This window comes from Camelus bactrianus, chromosome 12 (genome assembly GCF_048773025.1).
Source record: "Camelus bactrianus isolate YW-2024 breed Bactrian camel chromosome 12, ASM4877302v1, whole genome shotgun sequence".
In the NCBI taxonomy this organism is placed as follows: Eukaryota; Metazoa; Chordata; class Mammalia; order Artiodactyla; family Camelidae; genus Camelus; species Camelus bactrianus.
Window position 1 is genome coordinate 20,827,131 of NC_133550.1, and position 22,490 is coordinate 20,849,620.

General features: G+C 39.6%; 1 protein-coding gene across 4 annotated transcripts in view; it reads right to left on the reverse strand.

The window, feature by feature from the left end:
• TMEM117 (transmembrane protein 117) overlaps positions 1-22,469 on the reverse strand; it is a 442,663-nt gene extending 420,194 nt beyond the window's left edge. Inside the window, exons 1-3 of one of the 4 annotated variants that reach the window (XM_074374999.1) lie at positions 22,163-22,469; positions 21,798-21,820; positions 15,649-15,763 (exon numbers count right to left, since the gene is read on the reverse strand). The gene's annotated coding sequence lies outside the window, so the exon portion shown is untranslated. The remainder of the gene's footprint in view (positions 1-15,648; positions 15,764-21,797; positions 21,821-22,162) is intronic. The other 3 variants (XM_074375000.1, XM_074375001.1, XM_074375002.1) reach the window with 3 other exon arrangements.
• Positions 22,470-22,490: the final 21 nt, after the last annotated feature.

The window sequence follows — 22,490 nt, forward strand, 5'->3', positions numbered from 1 at the left end:
TGGTTTACCATACCATAGTTAAATAGGATTTCAATTCAGGCAGCCACCAATATCCCTGGGATCATGTGTAGGAAATAATAGCGGGGATCCTCGGTCCTGGAGTCTGTAGTTGGGTGGGTGGTGTGATTGTGGAAAGATGACATTATCTGTTTTGAAGCAGAGGTCCCAGCTGGCAACTGGAAATCTAGGGAGTAGATTTAGCCTCAGAGGGCATTGAGCTGCCAAAAACCCGATGGGGAATTCAGTGGCTTCAAGAAAAGATTGAATTAATATATGTGAAACACTTAGAAGAGTGCCTGGCACAGAGTAAACCTCAATAAATAAAGCTGTTGTTTTTATTGGCTCGTCCCAGATGAACTGGATTATGCTTAGAAAGCCAGGGGGGAATAACTGAACAGACAAGGCAAAGCTTGGGTAGGAAAGCAGCTGCCTGGTGGGCACACTGGTGCCGACCCCATGCCCCTTGCACCCTGAAGGCTAGTCCCCGCCCACCAAAGGTACAAATGTCGATTTCTGGCTTGAGCAACTAGTGATGATAATGCATTTCAATGAAATAAGAAATATAAGTCTGTGTGCAGGCTTTGAAAGAAAACAATAAATTTGGATTCAGACAGTAAGTTTGAGCTAACCAGGTAGAGGCGGTGGAGATTTCCAACAGGCAGTTGTGTAGACAGATCTATAACTTAGGCAAGAAGCTAGGGCCGAAGTAACAGATGTGCCAGCCATCAGCATCCGTTATGAGTCAGTGTTTCTCCAGACCGTCTGTGTTATAGTAAATTAAAGTGGGTGTTAAGGGCACATGCCAGAACCCAGCTACGGCATCAGAATCCGCAGCAGTGGAGTTTGGTATGGCGTTTCGTAATCTCTGTTTTAATAAACTCCAGAGTGATTTTTAAGCACGTTTAAGTTGGAGAAACATGGGGAGAGGGAATTATTGATGTTGTGGCTCTGCTGGTAAAGTTGCACAAGAGAATATAGGAGAAAAGGCAGCCAGGGAAGCCTTGTGCACACGGCCCTGCAGGACCTGGAATTCTGTCACTTTCTGTTACCTAGTAAGTGGGTAGGGCTCAACCTCAACTTCACGTTAGGGGGATCTGATGCCTGGGACTCATCCCGGACCAACGGGATCTGTATCTCTTGGAATAAGGTAAGCCCTTTCCCTCTAGGGTCCCAAATATTTGCCTTATAACCAAAGTTTGCAAACTGGTGGCAGTTTGTCCGGTTCAATTATTTTCTTTGACCTCACACTTCTTTAAAACTTTACCTTAGTTGCAAATATTTCAAAACCGATAGATTTCACATTTTTAAAAAAAAAAAAATCAATTTCTAGCTTATGAAAACTTGAAGAAATGGCCCTCCTGGGGCGACATTCTTGAATGGCTGAACAGCTGTCCCCAAAAGACCTTCTGCAGTCGACGGTTCTAGTTACTCACCTGAACACCTGGCCCCTGAAGTTGCTTGAGGCCTGTAATGTATTTGATCATCTCAGTTGCCCCCATCCCCTGCCTCCTAGTCCCCCTAGCCTCATGTCACGGATCCCAGAGTCTCCCTGAGCGTGGCACATAGACAGGGACACCACGTGAAACAGGCCCTACCTTATCTGCTGCTTTATCCTCTGATTTTAGAGCCCGTTTCTTGGAGCCGTGGCTGCCAACATCTCAGGTCATGTAGACACTGACACTGATACTTCTGCATTCCACCGGCAGCACTAGGCTCCCAGTTCCCACAAGGCAGCTGGACAGCTGGGTTCCTGGACTGAACCCTGGCCAGCCCCCCACTTCAGTGAAATCGCTCTTCTTTGGGAGGGAGCAGCGCTGGTTTGTTTAACCAGAGGGCTCCCTTAGGTCTGTGGAGGGCTGGATTTGGTGAGAGGAATTTGAGAACCATGTAATAATGAGCTTCCTCACGTCTCTTTTGTGTCCCTTATATCCACAACCATTAGCTAATGGATTGGTTGTTATTTTTGAAAACAGCAATGCTAGACATTTGCACGTAATTTTTAGGGTTTTAGTGCTGTGAGAATATATATATATAATATATATTATATATATATTACTGTAAGTCATTTTTCACTTAAAACTGCTAAGCTGGTACAAAAAGTTTTCTATCTTCAATAACAGCAAAAAAGTTGACAGTATTTCAATTCATTTATTATCAGCACACAGAAATTAAAAATAAAACTTACTCATACAATTTGGTTTGAGATAGTTTTCAGCCTTACTCAAAAGAATGTTCTTGACCATCTCATCTTTTACCTTGAGTGAAATGCCTAGTATAATGAAAAGAAGGCAGATTTTCCAGGGAAGGATATAGCTCAAGTGGTAGAGCACATGCTTAGCATACAGAAGGCCCTGGGTTCAATCCCCAGAACCCCCTCTAAAAATACATAAACCTAATTACCTCCCCCAAACAGCCAAAATGAAATAAATAATGCAATAATAAGTAAATAAAATACATTTTTTTTTAAAAAAGAAGGTAGTTTTTTTTTTTTTTTTGGAGTTAAACAATCTTATTTTGCTACATACTCTATCTGAAATATATATCCTTGTCTAAAATATTTGGCTAGTGGTATGTAAGTATGGACCACAGTGAGGAGTAGACAAAAATAGCAAAAGTAAAACATCTGGTATACCTTGTACATCTTCTATTACCTTCTTACTAGACCTTTAAGTTCCATTCCTATGGATAACAGTTCTAGTCAAAGGCCTCACATTTTTACAATAAAATTTCTACATGAATATTTCACCAGAATTTTAATGGAGAAACATTATCAAACCCTTTAGGTCCATGACTTTTACTCAGTATCTCTCACACATGTGATGGGTTCAACTTGTACAATAGGTCTAACATTGCTGTAGTTGCCACTATTAAATAGAATTTTCTGTAGAGAAAACAATTTTCAAATTTCAGTGGATTGCCGCTTACCTCAAGCAATATTTAATTCATTCCTTTAAGCAAGCATTGACTCTGTAGTGTAAGAACAACTGAGACAGCATTATTCTACTCATCTGATAGAGAAAAAAGATCAGTAAACGTATCATCATTAAACTGCAACACAAAAGCTGAGGACAAAGTATCCTACAAGAACACAGAGTACTGAACCACTAGCTTTGCCTAGACATGTAGAGGGAGCCACAGAAGAAATAGGAACAGGTGGATATTACAAGATTCCTATGAAAAGAATTTTATCATTACAAATAGAGCATATTTTAATGGCATTTTACTTGTATATTATGTTACATGAATTTGTCTTCTGCTCTGTGAGTCCATAGGTTACTTTGTGTATGAATGCCTTGTCCCCAAAAAGATTTACTGCATTTAAGAGAGATAAATCCAGAGAACTTAAAAAAAAAAAAATTCCCTCATTTCCAAAACATCATCATAATTTTTTCATAAAATCTTTGTAAACACAAAGAAAAAAGCATTCTTTAGACCTTTGAGGATTTTACAAATACTAAACTATAGCCTTTTATACAATTATTAAAGTGAGTTTTTTCATGTAACTGACCTATGTTACAATATATCATTACTAAACAAGAAGTAATCATGAATTCACTGGAATCTGCAAAACCAAAGTTTTATTACTTCTTGAGAGTTTCTCTGCAGGGTTTAACAGCAAGAAGAGGAAAATCTTGCTTTCATATGGGTGTCGTGTGGTTCCCTGGGCTCTCGCATGTGCTACGTGACGGTCTTTCCAAAGCTGGTCTCTCGAAGAAATCAGCTCACGTTTGTGACTTAGTACGGATCCCCCTAAGCACATGGGCTGCATCTTGGGTGCCCATAGAGAAGTCTTGAAATCTTGAATATCAAAACCATGTCCACAAATGCCCAGATCTTCTACAGTTTATGAAAGGATGTTGAGGTCCGTCATCTTTTACTTCTGTGTCGTCGTCACCATGAGAGACAAGTAAGATCATCGTAGGCCCACACCCACACGGCTGCACCACCAGCTGGTTCGCCCAGCATGGTCTTCTATGCCCCCATGGCTGGCATTCAAGAAACAGGCAAAAATAAAATAAATGACTGTAAAACTTTATCTTCCTGGAAGAGATCCAAATCCTTGCCCTTCCCCATTGAAGAAAAACAATGATCTAATAATTTGGTAGCCTTGCAAATAATCACATTTGAAGTATTACAGAAGGAGAATTAACAGGGGACTCAGGAAAGGTGAGTCTTAGTCAGCTCTGCCACCAAAATCTGTGTCACCTTGGATAAGTTCATTATTCTCTGCCTTCAGGGCCTCAATGCACTCAAGTTTCACCCCATGTACTTATGTCTGTTTTTACTAAGAAATGAGATTTCTTCATTTAACAATAAGGGTATTTAATCCCTAAGATTCTATAGTTATAAATAATTTATATCAAGTGGTAATCAATGCAAATTTTATTCATTCTGTGTATACTTCTCATAGATAAGTTTGCAAAGATTTACATCATTTATTTGTCTCTGGGTGTCTGAGACTATTTTGTCTTACATTTACGAGACAGCAGTGCTCTTTCTCCTGATGTCTTTTGATTATGAGGACAATAAAGTGGGCAAGATGCATGAAATTGAACATCTGCAAGGTAACGAACGCTTGATGCCTATTTTTCTACAGCAATGCATTGATTCTGTTTGGAAAATACACCTTTAATTACATGCTGGTAAGAGAGATATTCCAGAGAGCTGGAATATCTGAAAATTATGCAGTGGATAAACATGGGCTTTTTTTCCCCCTAATTTTATTTTACCACATTTATTCAACTATCTGGGGAAAATAAGCTTAGATCTTTTCCATACAGAAAAGGAACACCAAATGATTAGAATGGCAACACAGCTCTTCCTAGATTTCAGCATCAGCCTACAGAGTTATGTGCTGTAACGATGCATATTTCAATTTAATGACCCAGTCACACATAGGATAATAGAGAAAATCAATGCTGTTGGGTCAGACATCCCTTCTGAGATATCATAAGGGGAAATGCAATACTATACTGAGAAACAAGATAGGGAAGTTCATCTCACAGAGGAGTCTGCCACCAATCAAGCTTTAGAATCAAAAAATCAGAAAAACTACAATAAATAGACTCAGAGACAGGCAGAGGCCCCTTTTCTTTTTATCCCTGACCAAAGCTAGGAAGCAAGTAGGCAAGTAAACGCTCAACATGGACTGTCTCTCCACCACTTCACAGAAAGTGAGTTATTGGGTCAACAATGAACAACTGGTTCAACAAGTCCTCCTCTCTCCACTTATTTAGTGACCTAACTACTACTTAGGGCAGTGGCTGTGACCTAGATGGCCTCTCCCCCTACCACCCAGAGTCTTCAGCATCAATGTTAACCCCGTGTTCTCAATTTATGCAATTCTTCCTGGAGAATTATGGAAACCCCATCGGTCTTGCATCACTCTACACCCACATCACTCTAACGTGATACTGAGAGGTATTTCAAGTTGAAAGAACAAATGACAAGGAAGATAATAAAAAGAAATAAAAGGTGGAGAGCTATTATGTAGTTGTGGGTTCCTATTACTCACGCCATTAAAAATATTTCAAAATCAGAACTGAGTCCATAAGGGTGATATTAAAATGTTAAGATTAAGTGAACTGACACAAAAATTGAAAGGTAAGAGGAGAAGGCAAAGGTGGGAAGCGGGGAGTGCAGATTCCCTATAAATTAGAAAACAAACATTTGCTTAAAAGTTCATTTTCTTTTCCAGTAAATTGAATTTTTTACAGACGTCAGCACTTACTTTTCTGTACTTTTGATTCCCCACAGGAAATCTGATTTACTCAAACACCTAGAACTAATCACAAATAAATGGGCAGAAGGGAGAATCTAATTGTATAACCTTACCTGCAAGTTTTAAAGTGCATGTGGGAAAAAATCAGAGTCCTTTTTCTGAATAACACTGTGCAGGTGCATTTAAGATTCCATGAACTCATCAGAGAGGTACCCTTGAAAAGCCAGACCTTCTTCCCCATATTTTTGAGCAGCTAAAGAAATGCACCTGTTCTATCACTAAATATACATTTTCAAGAACATAAGTCAAAAGTGGCCACAAGGTATCCTTGCTTCTTACACATTTTTTAAGATAGCATCTTCACTCATGAGATAAACCTAGAAGCAGCTCTAAATTTAGACCATGAAATCGCTCCAAAGAATAAAGCTCTTATCTTTGCATTAACTTAGCTGATATAAGTAAATTTTATGTTAGTGGGGAATAAAGAAATAATTTACAGTCTAAGACTGAGCTTAGGAAAAAATGTGCTTTTATATATTCTGCATTGATGCTAAGTGGAATCACCCAACCTAATAGGAGTGTTCCTTCCGAGATACTCCAGTACAACTGTGTTCATATACTAATGTAATTTAGAGTCTGAAAAATAAAGGTTGATTTTTGTTTTAACTCCAAAGAATGGTGTAGTTCCTTGTCAGTTGACTCTAAAATACTTAGAAATCATTTCCATGGCCTTCAGGAGTAGGGGAAGGGTTTCCTAGTTGCTGTCTAGATTTATAAAAACCCTAAGCCCCTTCCAGTCTCTAAGGCCATAAAATTCAAATTTCACTCTTGTGAAGTCAGGACTCCAAATAGAAATAAACAAATGTATGTATTCTCAATCACACAACAAAGGGGTATTTCCTAACTTATCCTCAATTTTTCTCCCAAGAGGAATTTTTATTCAATAATTATGTTTTAAAAACATAAGTCTTACCAATAGGAATATATTTGTTGTCCTTTCAGGTTGGGCCAATGCCTTCGGCAGAGATCCATAAAGATTCCTTGCTGAGAGTAGACTTAACGGGCACATTTTCGACAAGAATCACATTCCTAACAATTTAAAATTATATGAATTTTTATTCAACACTGTCATTTATTCTTATTTTTAAAAGAGCACATTAGAACCAACATTTATATTTACTTAAATGTGGACTTTTCCAAGGCCCTTTGCCTGCTCTTACACTCCAGAATCCAGTTTACTCTTTGACAGCTGGTAGGGTTGGGGCAGCCAGGATATTTCCACAATCTTTCATAGTTCTAGTTTCCAAATAACTTCATTTTATTCTAAAATTCTTGGACTTCAGGTTGTCTGAAATTTCAGTTATACCATTTTGTGTAATATTAATAAATATCAGATGTCAGAGAAGGGAATACCAGCGTCACATCCTAGTTTGGGTCTCAAGTAGTTCATTTTCGATGACTTCAGCAATGTTAATATATCACCTTAGAGAACTTGTAGTTCACGATCGATAAGTCATTTTTTAAAGTCATGATCACAGGATAGTTAATTTCAGAAGTCTAAGAAATGTGGAGGCTTCAGCCTGAATCCCATGACCCAAGTGATACAGTAGCACATGATAGTTAAGTCTTTTCATTCTTTGCAACCAGTTTCTAAACTCAGGGTTCACCAAAACTGCTGTTTCCCCAAGAATTATTTTATTTCAAACATCTGTGCAGAGTTTTAGACTGTCAGGGGTAGTGGGCTGGAGGTAAGGATAAGTAAGCAGAGAGAACTGTGGGCTGGAAAGGAGTGGAATTTCAATGCCACTGTTACCCTTCACCATCCAAATAGCATTCTGTCCACCTCCTCTTTCCATCAAAGCTGACAACCCCAGATGACCGCTCAGATGCCATTTGAAGTGGTAGCCCCAGGCTTTGAGATTAAAATCCTTTAGAACCTGCACACACACTGTTTGCTTTTCAACTTTCACCACACGGAAACATCCTACGATAGCAGAAGGCCTCCTCCATATACACGAGCATGCAAACAAGCAGATGTTTCATTTAAGCATTCTGAAATTTGACAAACACACACACACACACACACACACACACACACACACACACACGCAGTTACAAAGTACAACACACATTTAGGTGGCAAGCCAAATAAACGGAGAGTTTTACTCCCAATTTCCCTTGTGCTGCCCTCCCGCCCCACGCATAACCAGCTATCTGGTCCCTGGATTTATCACCGTCCTCAAAATGCTGCTGCTACTGCTGGCTGACGGTGTTGTTTTGCATGTGTGCAAGTGTGGCAAAAAATGACTGCACGACCAGCAGTTCTATCCCCCGGGGCAGATGTGGGAAGGCAGCCCTTCGGTTTCCGGCTGTTGTAGCAATTTTCACAGCCTGTTACTGTTGATGGCTTTGGGCTGTTCACCTTGCAGGCTACCCGACACCTTGACTCCAAACAAGTGACCTACTTTCCCTTCACGATCTGCTGTTGCTGTTTCCGGGTATTTTATAGCCAGGCTGCCTCATTTGAAAACATACCTCTGCGTATCCTTACAGCACATCTCCTGTGTCTTCAGCAACTCGCTCTGCTTCAGTTCCTCAGACAGCTGATACTTGGGGATTCTCTTGTCAGAACCGAGACAACTGGTGTGGGTGAGAGGCAGGGAAAGACTTCCCTGACTCCCTAAGTGTCTCTCATAATCTGTCATATGACTTAAGATTCTTATTAATTGTTAAGGCACTGGCAGCTGACATCCAAAGTTAAAGTGCTAAAGACCCCCATGAATGGCATATGGAAAGGGTAACAGCGTAATAGTCACCATTTAGCATCTACTGTGAGCTAGCCACTGTATATAACTGTCCTTCAAACCCAAACACTTCTGCAAGTTACTATTGCAGTGTTCCCATTACACAGACGAGGAAAGGGAGACTTCCAGAAGGTCTAAGTAAATTTTTCCAGGATGATATTTAGCAAGTGACAGGGTGAGATTCAAACCCAGGACTGCCTGACACAAGCCCAAGGCTGCCACACGATTACGCGGCTGAGCGGCGCTGGTCAGTCATTCACACCTAGCCCGGGAACTGGGGAGCTCCATGAATGTTTGATGAATCCGTGAACCTTGCTGTGAATTAGTTTACCAGCCTGGCTTCCAGTTACGTGGCAAGTATGCTGAACAAGTGAGACCCTGGGCGAGTTAGCCGTGGCAGGAGGAAGGAAAGATACAATCCAAAGGAGAGGGCCCGGAACCAGCAGGCTGGGGTGAGACACCAGCCAGAAAAACTGGGGGAAAAAAAGCCACAAAATTACCATAATGCAAGAAGGACGGCAGGGAGGAGAATAGAAAGAAACAACCCAGCAAAGATAAGGAAGTACCTGGGCTAATATGGTTGCTCAAAGATGACTGCGCTGCCATCATCCCTTCTTCACCCCTTAACCATCCAACTGTCAGCATCACGCAGCTAGGCAGTCATGGACGTGAGACTAGAACCCAGGGCTCTTCCCATTGGGGAACACAGCCTCCCATATGCACACTCAGACTTTAAATTCTTAAAAGTGCGATTTACCTGACTTTGAGCTGTCTTTCTCTCATGCTTATTACCCATTATCTCAAATGTATTTCTAGTCCAGATTTGAACTGCACTTCAGAAAGATCTGTATCCTTTTTAACACTGTTCAGGCCACCCAAGAGGACTATTCTCTTGCTCTCTGTAAATCCCCTGCTGGACCAGTCCCTGCTTCACCTACACCCTACTCACAAGACTGACCTTCCCTCCTAATCATAGAGCCTAATCAGTGAATGCCTACATACTTGCTCCTGGCCCAGCTAGTAATTGTTCTTATCTTTTGATCAGAACATCTCCTCCAAGATAGCTTATCAAACGGGCAGTAAGGGGCTTGCTCCTCTGTTGGTTTCCCTGGTAACCCATGAGCCAACTTGACGTCAATTCCCCCTTTAACTGGTAACCTTCCTCTCCCCCTGCCCCCTCCCCAGCAGTGAAGCCTGCCACCATGTCCTGCCTGCTGTCCCTGATGCCGTGCTGCTCCAGGACCGTACTTCAGACATGTAAGCTCCCCCTGTCCATTAAACCACTGATGTCTCTGTCGCTGACTCTGGGCTCTTTCTTCAGTCTTGAGCTAGAAAAGTACAGGACTTGCAGGCCTGTGGGGTGCAGCCCAACCACTCTTGTTCTAGCCCCTTCATAAATATCTAAGAGATGTGCTGCAACAGTACGAATGTATCTGAGAATTCACTGGGGATCTATCGCTCTGCTCCACTTCACTGTTAATGAGCCAGGATAGAAAACACTAGGGCACCGACGATGGTTGTGGGAGGAAGGAAAGGAGGAAAGAAAGATGGGATGGAGGGGATAGAGGGAGGGAGCAAAAACAATCTTTAAAAACAAACGGAATCAGAGTTAAAGTGGATTGGAGGTTACCGTGTCTAGAGCCAGGGAAAGTGAACTGTGGTTTCACTGGACCTGTGCTATTGTCCTGGGAAAGGATGGTTCAGGAAGAAACAATAGCCAGTGAGTAAGAGCTCTGAAATGAGCATCTTTGAGAGGGAGCGCAGTGAACCCTGACAAGAGAAATGGACCGATGAGACCCACATGGGCTGTCACAGCAAAGGCTAGAGTATAAAGAAATAAGCTATGATGTTGTTTCAAAGAGGAAAAAAAAAAAGAGTTCAGGATGTGAACGATGAGAAGGAAAACCAGTTCAGAAAACCTGAACGAAACCCAGCACCCAGCATTGTTGGAAAGGCTTGTAAGAGTATTATTATGAGGGTAACTGGGATGGACCCACTTAGCCAGTGATTCACATGACTCCAAGCTGATGGGTTCTATACTGAGGCCCAATGGAGTTGGATCTGGGAAAGAGTGGCAGAGTTAGCTTCTTTTATATATATATTTATTGAAATATAGTCAGTTTACAATATTGTATCAATTTCTGGTGTACATCATGATGCTTCAGTCATACATGAGCACACATGTATTCCTTTTCATATTCATTTTCACCATAAATTACTACAAGATATTGAATATAGTTCCCTGTGCTGTACAGTATGAACTTGCTGTTTGTCTATTATATATATATTAGCATCTGCAAATCTCGAACTCCCAATTTATCCCTTCCCACCCCCTTCCCCTTCCCTAATCATGTTTGTTTTCTATGTCTGTGAGTCTGTTTCTGTTTTGTAAATAAGTTCATTTGTCTTTTTTTTTAGGTTCCACATATAAGTGATATCATATGGTATTTTTCTTTCTCTTTCTGGCTTACTTCTCTTAGAATGACAATCTCTAGGTCCATCTGTGTTGCTGCAAATGGCATTATTTTATTTTTTATGGCTGAGTAGTATTCCATTGTGTGTGTGTGTGTGTGTGTGTGTGTGTGTGTGTGTGTGTGTGTGTGTGTATATATACACCACAACTTCTTTATCCAGTTATCTGTTGATGGACATTTAGGTTGTTTCCATGTCTTGGCTATTGTAAATAGTGCTGCTATGAACATTGGGGTGCATGTATCCTTTTGAATTAAGGTTCCCTTTGGATAAGTGCCCAGGAGTGGGATTGCTGGATCATATGGTTCAGGTTCTTCTTAATGAGAGAGACCAGGCTTGTCCTCGGATCAAAGTAAACTGGTTTAATAAGATGAATCAGAATTGCCAAGTGCAAGGGCTAGCGAGGAACTAGGAGGTAGAAATGCGAAGAACATGGAAGAATCTGGTTAGCGAATGAAATCTGGGCCAACTTAATAACTGAATAGCAAGCATAAAAGTAGGAATTTGCCATTTCTTTCTCCGGAGAATATCAATGTATCCTTCACTTTCCTCTTACTGTAGTAAATCCAAGGTGCACCTTACTTGTATTCAAATGTGCTGCACTGCGGTGAGTAAAGAGAAGGGCAAGGTGGGATGAGTCCCCATGTTCCTGAGGATTCTTTGGTTCCAATCCACTCAGCTCTCCAACAAGCTGGACTCTCCACTGACAGCTGGTCCAATATAACTGATACCAAATACCAGAGAGAAACTGTTCCTAAAAGTTTTCTCTTTTAGGAGCTGTCTCTGAGAACTCATTTAAGAGAGAACAGGAAAAAACAATGTCCAGTCTACGGCGGTAGGTGACAAAGGAGGAGGTACAGACCAGGACTGTGAAGATTACATCATAAATTCACAGAAGGAATGTTGATATCTGTTCACAATACTATTTGGCAAAGCTAGTCTACAAGTAGACTCCTAAATATTTTTTAAAGACAGTGAAGACTTTATGAATTCCTGTATAACATTGGGTTCAGTCAGTATTTAGGAAAATGTTGAAATTTGAAAAATACGTGCCTCTTAAAATGTTTCCGTTACTAGAGAAGTGAATCTCCTTAAAGTTTAAAAATGATTTTTTAAAGAATAGAGAAACATTTACATATTTTGAAAGGTCTACACTATTTCTAAATCAGACTAAGAATGCATATTTATATGCTTTTGTAAAAGGAGTATTTTTAGGCCCAGGCTGATCTTCTTCTCTTATTTAGTGAAGTTGAAGGAAATCTTTGCCACTTTGTATCTTGTTATACATGGGGAATGTAGACTATCAACTAGCTGCAAGCCTTTAAAACTAGACGTATCCCTGTTGTTCAAATTCTAACTGCTATCCAAAATTCAGGAACCGAGCAGATCTGGATAACATAATACTTCTCATTTTACAAACTGGGTTCTCTATGAACTAAACATTACACGTTTGGTGAAGCAAAATGTCTCACTTGTGAAATATATTTGACTGCTAGTAACAGAGACCTGAAAGAATAATGGCTTAAATAGGATGACAGATGTTTTTCTTACACGTAAAGGAAGTCTGAAGGTAGGCACGCCAGGTCTGATACAAGAGAGCCGTAGTCAACACGGACCCAGATTCCTTTCTGTCTTTCTTCTCTACTCTAATTTGTGGCTTTTATCATCAAGGTTGCTTCAGGTCCAAGATAGCAGCTAACAAGCCAGCCATTACATCCTCATTCTAGTAGGAAACAGGAAGAGGTGGGAAATAAAAAAGGGCCCTCACCAGCTATTTAGCCTTGTTTTAAGGAGCCTTTCAAGACTCACCCAACAGCTTTTCCATCTCACTGGCCAGAATGTAATCACATGGCCACATCTAGCTGCAAGGGAGGTAGGAACGCACACTTTTACCTGGTATCTTGCCATATCAAATAAAATCTCAGCTTTCTTGATAAGGATTAAGAATATTGTGTATTGCCTGTCAGTCTCACCAAAAGCAATTGTTAAAGCATTAAAAAAAAACCAAACCATATGATCCAATCTAATTATTTTAATGTCTTTTGAACAATCCCCTTTCTGGAATGGTTCCTATCATTAACATATACAATGTAAGTTAACCTCGCTTGCACGTCCCTAAATAAAAGTCACCAAATGAATTCAGTCTATCTCCAAAAACACAGAATAGACACACTGAAACTTTCATATAAAGTCTTTGTTATGGAGCTGTACTTAGTAAACAGTTAATCCATTTGAATCCCAACCAGGAGACAGTGGTTGTCAGGCACCTCCAAAGGGTAGTTTAGGATGGGGGTGAAGGCACCTTCACTCTCCCATAATCTTACTCAGCTCCAGCTTCCCTCCCCCAATTGTTTAATATGAATGGTTTCCTCAAATGTATTTTACCCACAGATATACACACAACAAGCACAAAACCCCCTCTGGTAAGCTCAGCTTCACAGGCCCCCTTGCGCTGCTTTCCAACCAGACGGCAGATTCTGGCCCTGAATTCCTCTAATTTGGAGATGCTGGAGTTGCTCACTCTTTTGTGACTTCAAAAATACTTAAAGGACACAGAAGGTTGTCCCCCATTGTGGACTCGGTACTAGAGAGGCTTTCTCATGAGTGCCATTAAAATGTTAGAGGAGCTGTTAGGTGTTAATCAGAATCACTAGAAAAGACAGAGAAACAGGGAAAGAGAGAGAGCGCTGTATTTCCAAAGTAGTTTGCAAATATTCCCATTAGTCATTGAAGCCATCCTACCCACATGAAGACGTTAGAGATCATGAGAATGAGGTTCAGGATCCTGTTGCTAGGCACTTCTCCTAACCAGGGTGAAAATCTCACTATAAATAATACATTAAAAAGCTGCTTGCTTTTTGCTTTCCTGCCCTTTGATTGCAATATGCATCTCTATCATTATAAACAACTCTTTTTCAACCGAAGTGTTTCATTAGAAAATGCTTATCACTTAAGATTACTTCAGCCCAGATTTCACTCAGGCAGAGTGACAAAGAGATATCATGTGCTTCAACCAATCTTTAACCCAAACTGTTCTATTTCCCCAGTGACTCATTCAAGCACACAAAGTCCCACCCAAATGAAAGAAATCTTCTGTGATACACTCTATTGTGTTAAAAGTTTCAGCAATCTTGCCAGGTGTTTATTACAGATTGTTAGGGGTTATAATTAGGTGCATATAAAAAGCTGCTTAATGCTTGATCCTCTTTTTTTAATGACCAAGGGTTATTTTTCTTATTTGATGCTTTATAACTCTTAAGGAAATGTTGAATAAGACATAGCAGTTAATAGTGATGTTGTGGTTTTACAAGCCTATATAGGAAACCAATTTGGATCATTGCTTTTGGTGTTTGGAAATTCAATAACTTTATTTGCTGTTTTTTAATGACGTTATTTTGAAACATACTGTATGTTTCAAACATACTGTATTGTGTTGGACTTAATTCTAACGAGCAGATATGAAGCCTAATGCATACTGAGTCCGCAATACATGTCAAAAGCTTTTTAAAATCATACTTCACTTGATTTCCATGTGACAACCATGAAACATTAGTATTGGCATAAGAGAAAACTGAGGCTCAAACAAGGTTAAAATTTTTTGTTTATGGTCATATGGCTTCTACATGGCTTTTTCTCCTATAACAGGAATTGTTCCTTGGGAAAGCCTAAAGCAAACAGTGCAGCTTTTTACAATATGATTATCTCACAATGTAAACCTGAAAAGATTTGCTTCCATCAAAAGTTTCTAATTCAGAGACAAAGTGGATAATAAATTCTTTATGTTTTATGTGTACATGTATTATATGCAAGTATGTGTATTACTTACATGAATGCTGTACACATTGCATTTTCTTCCATTGTATAAAAACTTTGTGGAGGACGTGACTTTTAAAATGTCATTATCTGACAACTAGCCAGACACATCTAGGTCAGAAGCCCTACCAGTGGATAGGTAATATATGGCCTGCAGCCATGGTTTTTGTTTGTTTGCTTTTGTTTTCTCACTCACGGGGATTTTAAAAAATATAAACAGAAATTTTATATAAAAATCCCAATTTCTGAGTTTATTTGAAAATCGGAAGATTGGTTACCCATGCCCAGATTCCCATGGAACATCAGTCAACTGGACCTGAGTAGTAGCCACTCCCTTTAGATGCAGCCTGCGCTCCATCTGGTACCGCGGTCTCCATCTGTCAGCTTCATTCATGTTACTTAACTGCCCTTGGTATGCATCTGAGTTTGTGACTTCTGAAGTTCTAAGCACCAGTTCCCCCAAACTGTAAAAAGGAGGAATTCCAAGCCTGTTTTTCAAATCCAAGATCCAGCTCCCCTCCTACAATAATTTCCTTTCACTCACAGGGCAGTGTGTGTTGGGTAAACCAGCCAAGTTGGCCAAAGATGATTTGATTCCTAAGCCAAGCAGGGTCAATCATATGCTCTCCTAGTACTGTGGAACTTGGACTTAGAAACAACTATTTAATCTCTGCACGTGGCCAGAACTGTGACTGTCAATGCAGAAGGGCAGGATGGCCACATTCTGCCATTCTGACCGCACAAGCAGAGAGGTCCCGTTTGGAGAGTGAGAGAGAAAAAGAGAAGCAGAAGAGAAGCCAGACCCGTGGGATACATGAGATTCTCCTGTATCCTTACCATAAATTCTGCTATTTCCATCCGTTGTCTTACAATGGTTTCTGTCTCTTACAAACACTTGTCCTGGCCTTGAAATTCGTTGATTTCCCCTCTCTATGCCTCAATTTCCAAATCTCTGAAAGTTAAAAAATACAACATGATAATATATCATTCAGCCAGTCAGATGGGATTATACTGCTGCTCAACTAAGTCTATATACACCCTTTCAAAACACTAAACCATTATACAAATCTACCAATATGATTACGACAGTCCTGACAAATTTTTAATAACTGGAGATATAACAGATGAGGAAAGGTGGGAAAATATTCATGATTAGAGCAGAGGATTCATACAGATAAATAACAGGAATAAGAATACATAATTTGATTAGGCCAACAATAAGGTGCCGCTATGAAATCAGTTAAGTTTTAAAGAAAGAGGTAAGGGTTAGAGGATGCAATATTTGTAACTGTCTGTGCAGTCACTGCTAACACCATAATTACCATAAAAATAAAGTTTCTTTTTAAAGAAAAATTTACAAAGCAGAGTTTTCAGAAGAAATTTGGTTTAATTGCATAAACTAATCAGAACTATCTCCAAACAGTTGTTTTTCTGAGTGAATATGTAGTCATTTTAGTTATCAAAGAGTCATACAATTTGATAACTTAACAAGCATTCTTGGAAAATTGTTCATCATCCTTATTACACAGTTCCACTGAGGATAAGTGACTTAGCAACATCCATTTCCACATGCAAAATGAAAATCAAATTTAAATTTCAGAAATGTTTACAGAGCACTGTGAATCAGGATTGTATTTGCAGTTTGAGAACATAGTATATTGAAGAAAAAAGCAAAAGAATGAATGAGTAATAAATACATGTGAGATGAAAAACGAGCAAGATAATGTCCTTGACATCAAGGACTACACAGTCTCATAGGAGGACTGGGGTGAGTTCGATGTCCATCTATGACTATAGGAAAGAATAAGAGAAGTGCTAGAACAGAGGGCACAGAGCTAAAGGCATCTGAAGGACTTCATATACATTGAGACTTAAGAAAGGCTTCGTGGAAGTTGATATGGCTCCAAAGGATGAGTGAAATATTAAAAGGCAGAGACAGCAGAAAAAGGGCTGAATGTGTAGCTAGGGAGTCAGGAGTTGTCTTCTCGATCAGGAAAACAGCATAAGACAATGCAGTGCAGTTTGACTGGGGCACAGGACACAGCTAGGAAAGACACTGCAGAGGGCCTTGGGTACCAAGCTGAGGAGCTTGGACCGTATCTGTAGGCACGGAGAGGCAGCACACGGGGGACTGACCAGTCAGAAGAACATTTTGGGAAATGAACTCGACAACTGAGTATGGATGTGTTAATGTGGGGTCAGTACAGAAAATAATATAAGGTAAGAGCAGAGCAATGAGACACAGAAAAAGAGAACACAAAGATGGGTCTTGCTCTCAGAAGCAAAACCAGTTGAATCCATAAGATTTGGAAGACAACTGGATGTGAAGATTTGAAAGAGGCACAAGTGAGGGACTGGGTAAATGGGATAATTTATTTTTTTAACATTAATTGCGCGCTCTGTTTAATGCTTCACTTCATGAACTTTGCTAAGTAATTGGCAAGAGTGAATATAGACTGAATATGGAAGAGTCCAGTTTCACTGTTCCAAATTCAAGCATTTTAATTATGATCAATGTTCATTTTGTATGTGATACCAACGATGCGGTTAGTGCAAGCAAGGCCTCCCCGGTCTGGAGGCAGCTGTGCGGCAGATTAGAAGGGCCTGCTTTTAAGTGATGCTATCACATTGAGAAACACTGAAGTCTAAAGTAGAGCCAGTTTGCTGAAGATACAATGAACTCATTTTTCATGTGCTGGCAAAATGAAGTAGACAAGACGGAGAATGAATTAAAGGGTATTAGGATTCTCCAGAGAAACAGAATCAACGGGATGTGTACATACACAGAAAGAGTCATTTAAAGCAATTGGCTTAGGCAATTGTGGAGACTTGGCGAGTCCAAAATCTGATGGGGTAATCCTGCAGACTGGAGACTCAGGGAAGAGTTTCAGTTCAAGTCCTAAGGTAGTCTGCTGGCAGAATGCCTTCCTGCTCTGGAGAGGTCAGCCTTTGTTCTAACAAGGTCTTCAACTAATTGGATAAGACTCACCACATTAAGGAGGATGATCTCCTTTACTCAAAGTCAACCAACTTAAATGCTCATCTCCAGAAAACACCCTCAGGGTAACATGCAGAATAATGTTTGACAATAATACTCTGGGCACTGTGGCCCAGTCAAGTTAAGAGGAAGATCACTTTAGGGCAGTATCAAAGAAGAGAAAAAGGAGTATGTCAAGAAGAAGCAGTGAACAAGAGTACTGAAATCCTCAGACACCGGTAGCGGGTTGATGATTGAATAGTGACCCCCCAAAGATATATCCACATCCTAATTTTGGAACCTGTGAATTCTACCTTCTTTGGAAAAAGGGTCTTTGCATATGCAATTAAGTTAAGGACATTGAAATGAGGAGACCATCTTGGATTATCTGAGTGGGTCTGAAATCCAATGACAAGTGTCCTTACGAAACTCAGGTAGTGGAAGAATTGAGATCCACAAAAGAGCAGGAAGCAATGTGATCACAGAGGCAGAGACTAGAGTGATGTGGCCACAAGTCAAAAATGCCACCAGGCACCAGAAGCTGGAAGAGGTAAGGAAAGATTCTCCCTTAGAGCCTCCAGAAGGATGGTAGCTCCGATTTGGGACTTCTTGACTCTCAAACTGTGAGAGAATAAATCTCTGTAGTTTTAGGCCACCCATTTTGTGCTAACTTGTTAATTAGCAGCTATAGAAAACTAATAAAACATCTGCAAATTAAATAAATTGATTTTGCTATCAGGAAGGAAGACATAGGTTCATATCCAAGAAAATACTTTGGATAGAGTGGTATGGAGAAAGCCATATGCAAAGGCTGTAAGGCAGACATTCCCTAACTTTCTCAGTTTATGGGGCTTTTCATATTTCAGTGATTTTTTTTCTGTAGTATTCTTAGGTCAAAAGAAAAACTTAACAATTCAGTTTATTAAGTAGTCAGTTTCAAACAACTTAATCAGTATTTATGTGCTAACATGTTAGTAGCTGTTTGAAAAAGTAATGCATAAAAATTGAAAGAAAAAATATTTAATTTTACTTTTAAATAATCACAGTTACTTACTAGTGGGATGTATGCATGTTGTACACACCATAGAACTTCCTAAATTTTAGAATTAGATAAGATGCTCACCACTGTCATTTCCTGTTCCAGATTGACTTTTGCCCTGTAATTGCTTTATCACAGCAAGCACTGAATATTCATCCAGCTTTTCAAAGATATGACATTATGGAAAGGAATGTAGAGTGATCTAATGGTGAAACTGTAAACTATCTCGAGCTAATATTTTGTGTGGTGTCAGAAAAACATCAAGTACCACTGTGTTTCCCTCACAGTTTTACAATATTCCCCAGGCACTCCCATGAGCTCACTGTACCTGTGGCACCTCAATACGCAGTTTGGAAATCATGGATTTAAGCAGTGAGAGGTGGAAAGTGTATATAGAAAAGTGTAGATGTTATTTACAAGACATTTAGTAGGAATTTAGGGAAGGAAAGCTAGAAGATATTCAGAAGATTAGCAAAGATAGTATAAAGTGAAGGGGAGAAACAACAAAAATAAAATATATTGGACTACATCAAAATCAAAAACTTTCATACATCAAAAGACACAATCAACAGAATAAAAATGAAACCTACAGAACTGGAGAAAATATTTCCAAATTGTATATCTGATAAGGGGTCAATATCCAGGATATATGAAGTTCTTCTACAACTCAACATCAAAACAAACAACCCAATTTAAAAATAACCTGAACAGGCATTTCTCCAAAGAATACATACAAATGGCCAATAAATATATGAAAAGATGCTCAGTATCATTAATCACCAGGGAAATGTAAATCAAACCCACAATGAGATACCACCTCACATCCATTAGGAGGATTACCATAAAAACAAACCAAAACAGAAAATAACAAATGTTGGCAAAGATGTGGAGAAACTAGAAGCTTTGTGTACTGTTGGTTGGGACATAAAATGATGCAGCTACTACGGAAGATAGGATGGAGTTTCCTCAAAAAATTTAAGACAGAATTATCATATGATCTAGCAATCCCACTTCTGGCTATATGTCTGAAAGAACTGAAAGCAAGAACTCAAAGAAATATTTGTACAACCATGTTCACAGCAGTATTAATAATAATAACCAAAAAAGTGGAAGCAGCTTGAGCGTCCATTGATGAACAAAATGTGTATGACTACACTGGAATATTATTTAGCCTTCAAAAGGAAATTCTACATGCTATAGGATGTACAAAACTTGACGATATTATGCTAAGTGAAATAAGCCAGTCAGAAAAGGATAAATACTGTATGATACCACTTCTATGAGATACTAATAATAGCCAAATTCATAGAGACAGATATAGAATGTTGTTTGCCAGAGCTTGGAGGTTTGGTGGGAGTGGAAAATTGTTTAATGTTAATATGAATTTCAATCAATTTTGCAAGATGATGAGTTTTGGAGGTTGGTTGCACAAGATGAATATATTTAACACTGTTGAATCAAACACTTAAAAATGGTTAAGATGGTAGATTTAATGTTATGTGTATTTCATCACAATTTTTAAAAAAAGTCAAGGTGACAAGTCATATGGTTGAAATCAAATTTAAGATGTAAGCAAAAGAGATTAACCAAACAGGTTATCTAATACAATCTGTTCTCTTAAATTAATAGTTAACATATATGCATCACCAGCACTCTATATACTCGACAAACCATTTCTCTAAAGTTAGTACAATGCCAAACTTAAACCCAAACTGAAGTAAACATCAGACATAAAAAATTAGTGAGATTTAAGTGTACTGTCAATATCGACCAGAAACATTTTTATAAAACATCCTATGAAGGCATCACGAATCCATTTTTTGCACACACATAAATATAGTAAAATAGAGAAAATTATTTAATTTCCTCTAATCTAAACTATTTCTAATTCCTTAATCTAATATGTTGAAATGCTGAGGGACAGTAAAAAGATCATTTTGGTCATGCTGTTCACGGCTTGGCAACCATTTTCCCTTCTGAGATTTCCTGTTTTGCTAGAGGAACTTTGTTATTTCAGAAATAATGCACCCAAGGCCCTTGCAGGTCTTTTGTTTCTGCAGGGGCTGGGGGAGGAAAATTAGGCTTGCTTACTTATTTACTCAATGGCGGTACTGGGGATTGAACCCAGGACCTCATGCATGCTAGGCATGCACTCTGCCACTGAGCTATACTCTATCCACTTTGTGGTTTTAACTCAAACAACTATACTAGCAGAAAATAAACATTTTCTGGTGCATGCCCTGGTGGTCTTATCCAATCTACCTGGACTTTTCTCCTCTTCAGGGCTGAACATACAGGAGCCTTTTCTAAGCATGAATATGGGAGAGTTATTTTTTTATCATCAGTACTATGAGTAATGCCAACTTCCTCAAGTAATTTTCCCTAGTCACCAGGATATGAATCAGTCAGAAAACTGCGATGAACTGCAATTTTCTCTGTGCTTAACAATGCTATCAAAACTGGTAAATCAGGGTGAACCGTTGTGTCAGGAAGAAACTGGTTAGAATGAAACTCCTCCCTACATTTCTTAAAGGCAAACATGTTATAAAACTCAGATTAAATTTTGGTTATTCCACAATATGAGAATGTGTTGAGAAACAGAGCTTAAATAACCAAGAGCAGAACATGGCCAACTTGTTTACTATGATCCTTGTAAAGAAAAACAATTGCCCACCTGCTAGTTAACTAAATAAAAATACACTGCATTTGAAGAGTGATTTTGTAAGCTTACATTTATAGTATTGGCCTGAGCAAACTATTTGTTGATAAACATATTGTACTCCTGTGTATCTCTCAGTTCAAGGCCCTAAAAACATATGACCCAGGTTTCTACCTAGGAAACTGTAATCTAGGAGTCCTGGACAAGCAGTACAAAAAATAACTACTAAAATTACTCCCTGGAAAGGGAAATACACGTTCATAAAAGCAAAAAAAAAAAAAAAAAGAATTTTTAATAATATCAGTTGTTACCTTACAAATGTATCCACGTGAATCTTGAAATAATTACCCGATTAAGGAATAAAAGGCCAATCTAAAGCAGGGCACTATTACGTCTCAATGATAGAACTTGATCACAGAGGAACACTCAAGTCTGCTAATCTTGTCGTTCTTGATGGCACTTTCTTTTTGGAACGAAAAGAAAAGGAAATTTGGTCTCTAAATGTGCCCATCTAAAGAACGAGAAGTTAACAGTCCGAGATTAACTGCATTTAAAAGCGCGGGGGATTTTGATAGGAGACCGACTATCGATTCTCATTTTTAAAAACGGCGCAGGGAGTGACTCTTGACATTCAATTGTAAGTTAGATTATAGGAAGAGCAAACCAAGAAGGATACCGTGCACATCTTTTTAAGGCGGAAAACGTCAGTAAAATGTCCTTTTCCGTTTTTGAGCATCCTTTTGCAGAACCAGTGAATGGCGGGGTCGGCAGGGTCCTTGGAGGGCAGGACCCCCCGAGGGCAAAGCCATCCCGCTGGCCCCGTTGAGCTTCACCGTGGCGGAGCGGGAGAAGCGGCGGCAAACACGGACGGCAGTGACCCCCGGCCGAGGGCTGGCGTTGAGGGCCGAGGGATGTGGACCTACAGCCCAGCCGCTCGGAGATGGCGCGGGTGGCGGCGGCGGGGAGGGGGGCGCGGGGACGCCGCAGGCAGCGCGGGGCGGGGC